Genomic DNA, 8141 nt, shown 5'->3' on the forward strand with positions numbered 1-8141 from the left:
ATTATTAAACTGTGAAGGCTATTTTGGAGGCATGTTGTCTATTTGAATTGACTCAATTTGAATTGACTCAATATCGAGAATTTTTTACCCACTTCACGAAAGATTTTCTTAGGCCTGTTGATAACCTCAGAATAGATTTTCGTTTAAATGTAAAGATAAAATCAAATAACTAACACACGTACAATAATTCGCAGATTTGCTTGTAATGGTGGTGTTGATTGTTATCCAGTAATGATTGTAAAAGTGAATTCTCACGCACTGACAAGAAGTTTTAGATGTAACCGTGTAACAGCTAACTTCGAGTGGGGCTTAATTAAGGGTTTCTTATAGGAGCACATATTTACAATTTATTCATATACACATTTACATAGAGTCTCAAAATGTTAGTTAATGAAAAAACACATGCGATCTCACTCTCTCTCCCCTTTTCCCCTCCTCATTTTTATTTGTATACACACGCACGTGCGCGCGCGCACACACACACAAATAAAAGAAAGAAAAAGGATGTAATCCGCGTACCAAACAGTTGTTGTTTTGACGTTAGTTTATGGCTTGGTTTTATAATTTTTCTGTCTTTCTGTCTTGTAAATCAGGGTTAGGGTGTCACAGAAATATCTAATGTCAAAGATATTTATCGCCAAAAGTTAGGCTGGAAAGATTATCGGTCCTATGTCTGGGTCTCCAATGACACCCGCTGAGTGTAATCAGTTTATTATATTTTTCTAACAACAACAATAACAACGACAACAACCAAGCAACAACAACAAAATTTATTTGCCACAGGGGTGAAGGATAAGGGTGACAATACAGATACAGACATAAAGTGTGGGGGTTTACATATAATAATGAAATGATAAAAAAAAATAATAATGAAATGATAAAAAAGAGACATATGCATAGCATACAAAGGTTTTAAAAAAATGTTGGGAGAATGAGAGAGATGTGACCCTCCTGACACAGGAACGCCTTTAGGGATAATCGAAAAACCTCACTGTCTGAGATTTCCCTGAAAACCTATGAGCAAGTGCCCTCTCCAATTCCTTCTCTCCGATTCACAGGTCTGCACAAAGAGAGGTATCATTCATTCTTGCCATTTTTGTAACTTTTACCCACCTTTTAATAAACTCACTCGAGGACAGCACTTTCCTCTCCATTCGCAAATTCCTTTTCAAGTGAAACTTGAAGAAGTCAATGAGAGCTTCATCAAAGAGGAACGTATCTGTCCTCATGCATTTCAGCTTTGTCCACCAAACAACCTCTTTCGCCACAACCACCAGGCAAAGGAAAACTGCTTTGCTTGCCTGATTAAAGAAGGGCGGTGGGGCGATCATCACTACAAACTTGGCCTACAAACAAATCCGTCTCACATGTGACAGTATCTGTGCAACATAAATAACCCAATAAGTCAGCAATGCCCGGACACTGAACGAGGGCGTGCAGAACGGTTTCGTCACTCTGCGCACACCTCGAACAAGTCCGTCTGACAGCGCATCTGTGTCTGTAGAGCTTGTCTCGAACCAGTAGCGCTCCCACCACACTCACCCGGTAGCACTGCCAGACTGAGGACATCTGGAAATTATCCATGATATTTCCCCGATCGGAAAATCCTCCGGAACAGACTGTCCAGTTCATTTTCGTCGTTGCCCAGAGTCTCCCCGAGAACGTCATCGCACTTCCCACCACTAATCCGCTATAAATTTCTAAAGTGGAACATACACTGATTCCATTGCCCGACTGGGAGAGGGTTGTAAGCGCCTGACTGATAACAGACATAACTAACCTGTTATGTTTATATGAAAATAGCAATAATAATCCTTTCTACTATAGGCTCAAGGTCTGAAATTGTGGGGAGAAGGATAGTCAATTATATCGACCCCAGTGTTTCACTGGTACTTATTTAATCGACTCCAAAGGATGAAAGGCAAAGTCGATAATAATAATAATAATAATAATAATAATAATGATGATAATGATAATGATAATGATAATAATAATAATAATAATAATAATAATAATAATATAATGATAATGATAATGATAATAATAATAATAATAATAATAATAATAATATAATAATAATAATGATAATGATAATGATAATAATAATAAATAATAATAATAATAATGATAATGATAATGATAATAATAATAATATAATAATAATAATAATAATAATAATAATAATAATAATAATAATAATAATAATAATAATGATAATAACAATGACAACAACACCGGCAGAACGATCCTGGCTAATAAAGCAGACATAATTAAAAAAGAGAGTGAAGAAAATACTTGTCGAATGTTAGATGTAAATGTTGTCCCTAATAAAAATATGTCTATTAAAGGAAGTTGACAAATTAAGGATCTGGAAATTGAAATACAAAAGATGTGGCATCTTAAAGCAAGAACTGCTCTTGTTATTGTAGGTGACTTTGGTGTGTTTAAAAAAAATGTATGACAGAAACATCTAGACGACATTCCAAGAAAACCGTGTCTCAGGGAAACTCAAAAGATTGTGCTGGCCCACGTCCTTAGAAAAACGCTATCAGTTTAAAAGTATGTGTATTAAATGAAGATATTTAGTTACTGCCCCTGCCACTTCGCTTTCCCAAGCTTTCAGTCATGCATGTTGTAACATCTCTTATTCTTCACTCGCCCTAAGACGCAGGGTATGTGTCAGCAAGTGATTGTAACAACATTAAATAATAATAATAATAATAATATTAATAATAATAATAATAATAATAATGATGATGATAATAATAATAATAATAATAATAATAATAATAATAATAATAATAATAATAATAATAATAATAATAATAAAGTGATTTAAAACCGGAGACGGACGCCATAATCTGTGCTGCCCAAGAGCAAGCACTAAGAACAAACTACATAAAATACAGAGTAGACAACACATCAGAAAGTGATAAATGCAGAATCTGTGGACGAAATGGTGAAACCGTATGGCATATTACCAGCCAGTGTACGCCACTAGCCCAGAAGGAATATAAGAGAGGCCACGACAATATAGCAAGGCTTGTCCATTAGACACTTTGCAACAAGTATGGACTTGACAGATCGAAAAATTGGTACGACCACAAACCCGAAGGCATCATCGAAAATAATAATGCAACGATCCTGTGGGATTTTATGATTCAGTGTGACCATGAGATGGAGAATAGGAAGCCAGACATAATCTTAATTGAGAAAGAAAACATACTGTACTGGATCATAGATATAGCATGCCCAGCTGACGAAAAGGTATGCGATGAAGAAGAAAGAAAAGTCGAGAGATATGACAGGTTAGCTTGGAAAGTTAAGCAGTTGTGGTCAATGAAAAAGGTGGTAGTAGTACCAATAATTGTCGGAGTCCTGGGAACAGTGAGCAAAAATCTTGAGAAGTACGTGGAACAAATAGGGATTGTAATAAGGGTGGATCACTTGCAGAAAACAGCACTGCTTGGAACCGCTCGAATACACCGGAAGGTGCTCGAAAAATAAGAGGTGTTACCTTAGTTCACTGGTAATGAACAGCTGACAATGTAGTACATCTTATTTTGCGTAATTTAGACGACAATTTATTCACACACACACACATATATATATATATATATATATATATATATATATATATATATATATATATATATACAGATAAAGGGTGAAATATAATTAATTTAATAACATCAATAAATTTCACCTAGTAGTATTTTGGTATGGAAAAAGACCTTATTCGGTAAAAATTATATAATTATAATAATATGGGTTTTTTGCAACAAGTTGCTTAAACCACATACCGAAAATATTAGAAATAGCAGTCAAAGGGATACTATTTCTTTTACTACAAAAATAAGTCTCTACTTATATATATACCAAGCATTTGTATAAAGTTCTAAATCTCACTCAGAAATGGTTTGGGAGGAAGCTATGCCTACATGGTAAGTATGTATTGCATCATTTCTTGCTCCAAGAAATATCTGGCCAATCAGTTCAAAAGGCTAATATTATTAAAATAACAAAAATATTTTCCTGTTTTTCCAAAGTTCACATAAATGACAAGGGACAAAGAAACACGGTAGCAGAAACGACTGGTTTCAGAACATACATTGAATTTAGTAACTGTATGGAATAACTTAAGAAAATATATCTATATTTCAAAGCTGGCAAATAAAAGGTTTAGATATAGATATTATGAAACTAAATGTGACAGGGTTTAAAATAATTTCTGTAAAAAAAGTAATTTAAATAAATTTTGAGATTGAATTCTCTCTTCCAAATAAGACAAAGTTTTCTCAACCATCTTCATTTTTACCACAGTTTGCTGATGTCTGTGATCACAGCTGTTCCTGCCATGACCATCACGTCTTTCTTCAAGCGGTATGTCTGGGATTATATCACCCAGTTTAGATGATAAAGTGCAATTTGAGTGGTGATTAGTTGATATCTCAAGCATGTCACATGTCCATGGGTTGTTGTTTAGCCTCAGTTCAGTTTTGAACCAGAAGATCTATGATTAAAATTGCCCTTGTAATTTTAGCAGCTGTGAATAGAAAACCTCTCTAGCTCGTCTTAATTATCATAATTATCAAAAATAGGGAACGGATATTTATTTATCTGATATTGGGAAATTTATTTCTCTATTTCTATGTTACCTTCATCAAGAGAAAAAAAAAACATATATGAAAATTTTGGTACACTCGGTAACAATTCAGCCTAAATATTTTAACATTTGAAAATATTCCAGGAATTGCCACTGCTTTTCATCACATCGCTATCCATGAATGAGATAATTGTTTTCTACTGCACTCAAGTCGTCCTTAGTCAAGTTATAAACTCTTTACAGTTTTTCTGTCATCGCCGAGATGGGAGGAAGGAATAATGTCCATGACCTTCATATGCACCCCTAGATTGCTGTGAGTGATACGCTTTATGCTCGGCTTCAACATCTGTAAGTCAATATCTATAGTAAAAACATGGGCTGGGATTGAGGAGGAAAAGCTGTGGAAAGTGGTTACTATGGAGTCAGAGACTAAGGCTAACGAGAGATAAGTATTTTGTATAGGTCTGGAGGAGAGATGATACACAGCATCGTCACCCTTAGTAGTAATCTATTTTGGTTTTGGATTTTTGTACAGATTCGGTAACTGATCGAAGGCAAAAGTAAATCTAGTTTCGGGTATTCAGACATAGCTATATCCTGTAAATGGCCAGGAAAAAGTTTTAGAGGCCTAGAATTTGTATTGACTTTGAGAAATTACCTAATATCACCGCTTAAGACTAATGCAATTCAGAATATGATGAAAAATAGAATATATAGAAATGGCTTACCACTAGTTCCTTTTAGTCTTTGGGGATTTAAGCACTAAAAGCTAACATAACTTATAATTATATTGATCGTAAGGACGGTAGGATGCCGTGTGATATTTAGTTTAGTGTTTTACCTTCTAAATTTAATTGTGATATTTAGTTTAGTCATTTTTTCCTTCTACGTATAATTGCTGATAGGTTCGACTTCGCTTTTAATTTCCCACATTTAATAAAGTACTACTCAAACAAAGACGACGATCTAATCGACTTTTAGGATTCTCAAATGTCATTAACTTTGCGATTGTATTTGTGAGCTATGTTAGTGAATGTTGCCGAACTGATAGCTTTTATGTACAGTTTTGTGGAATGATCTATGAAAATATATTTGCCCAGGCAAGCAGTAAGATATATTTCTTAATTACCCACAAGGGGTTAAACATAGAGGGGACAAACAAGGACAGACAAACGGATTAAGTCGATTATATCGACACCAGTGCGTAACTGGTACTTAATTTATCGACCCCGAAAGGATGAAAGGCATAGTCGACCTCGGCGGAATTTGAACTCAGAACGTAACGGCAGACGAAATATCGCTAAGCATTTCGCCCGGTGTGCTAACGTTTCTGCCAGCTCGCCGCCTAAGTAAGATAGCAGGCAGTAAGATAGTTAACAAATTAGACCATCATGTTCAATCAAAAGAAATTAATTAGTTCCATATGTAATTATTAATTTTTTTTCCCAATTTATTTTGTGGCGTGACACTCTTTGGCGAAAATGATCACGAACGAAATTACATCCAGTAACTACATTAGTATTAATCTATTTAATACAGGAAACATTAATAAGTTAACTAGAATAAAAAAAGTAACATTGACATATATATAGTTTTCATTTCTTTCATTTCCAGCTTTCACTTTGTTTTCCCTGTTCCCAACATTTGAATAAGCTAGCAAAAACTTACCTTATGTTTCTCATGCGGATGACATTTCTGAAATATTCAGCAATGATTGTTAATTCTTTCACGAAGTCTGCCAGCAGAATAATTACTCAATGCTATTTATTACTATAAATCGATTAATATGTCTTAGTTTTAGAAATTTTATTTTGCTATTTTCCTCCATTTCTAATTTACACTTGCAGCTTTTATAATTTTCCATTCAAATGGAAACTCACGTCAGGTTATGAAGCACGAAACTTATCACAAGTAAAATGACCTTACTTAATCTTTATTGATAAATTCTGCCATATCGCCCACTGCTTCTATTTTTACCGGCTTTGCCCAAAAATTACTAATGTTTAATGTCGGCAAAGATTTTGTGAAAACTGGAGAATCTAAACATGAATTGTTTTTAACATACTTATTCTAAGTGTAAATGATCTTCTATTTCACACTAGAATGAATCTAGATACATTAAATATAGAACTCGGATATGAACAACTTTCATCGTAACTTCACTATTATAAGCCAACGAGAGAGGATCTATGTAGCCATTCGACCAAGAGCAAATGGCAACAAAATCTCTATGAAATCACATCTATCTTAACAAACGCTTAAGTGTATGCGCACACCATCAATTCTGGTGTGTTTCTAAGTTCAGATATGTTTGAAAAACTGGTCCTTTCGTACACTGTAAGCTTATTGACACCCTTCACATGCGATGTCCTTTTTTAGATCACACAAATTCTTGTTTCCATCTAATTTTCCCACACACACACGCATCGTCTATTCGTTACCTACAGACCTTATGTCAAGCAACTACTTTCTATCTTGAGCAGACATCTTGAAAGTATCTTCATCGCAAAGTGATGTCTTCCAAGAATACAAAGACACTGTTTACATCAAATATAATTCTTTGTGGTCTTCAACAACATGTAATTAACCATCACATACTCACAATTTCTGATGACCAGAATATTGCTTTCATATGGTGGGGTCGTATTTGCTGCTACTATATAGACACAAGCACCGCAAAATAGAAAAGACACAATATGCACGTATGTATGTGTGTGTATGTATGTGTGTGTGTGTGTGTGTGTGTGTGTGTGTGTGTATGTGTGTGTGTGTGTGTGTGTGTATGTGTGTGTGTGTGTGTGTACACAACATGAACGCACAGTCATTAGTCTGAGGCCATGCTGTTGTGACTCTAGAATAGGGCCGACTGCTTCTATTGCGGAAGAATCTGACATCATGTCAGTGACATCTTCCGCATGCGCCAACATGACCTTCCCTGGTCCCAGTTTGAAAGAGATGCGCTCATCCTACAACCATTCCAACTCCTGTAGCAGTGGTTAGAGAGATGACATGTACAAAATGGACGGGGATGATTTGTTCTGTCAGACTGAACAACAGATGGAAAATGCTTCCTAGAGTTGTCCATGCCACTTGGCTTTACAGTAACCCCGATCTCTGTAAATAGAACTGAAACCGATTACCTTTTGGATGTCTTCCAAATGACGGTTGTCGATCTTATCAAAATGTTTCCGGATATCCACAAACCCAGCTTAATTAGCAACCTTCTCTGCACTGTTTCGCACGAATTGAAGGTTGTCAGGAACGAACGTCTTCTTGATTACACGCGTTTGCGCTTTCTAGATCAAGCCCTTTCGCTAATACTTTGGTGAAAATCATAAGTTCCTTGCCCAGCAGAGTTGGGATCAACAGTTGTCTACAGCATTCTGTTTTTCGGCATGCTTTCTCGGTAAACTCAGTTTTTCACGGCTCACAACAGTAGGGCATTAGTCAATAGTTCGCTAAACAAATTCAAGTTCGTTTTATCAGCCTTTAACAGTACTACACGTCTTGTGACTAGAACTGTCTCCAGCTCACC

The sequence above is a fragment of the Octopus sinensis genome, linkage group LG20 (assembly GCF_006345805.1).
Source record: "Octopus sinensis linkage group LG20, ASM634580v1, whole genome shotgun sequence".
Taxonomy (NCBI): Eukaryota; Metazoa; Mollusca; class Cephalopoda; order Octopoda; family Octopodidae; genus Octopus; species Octopus sinensis.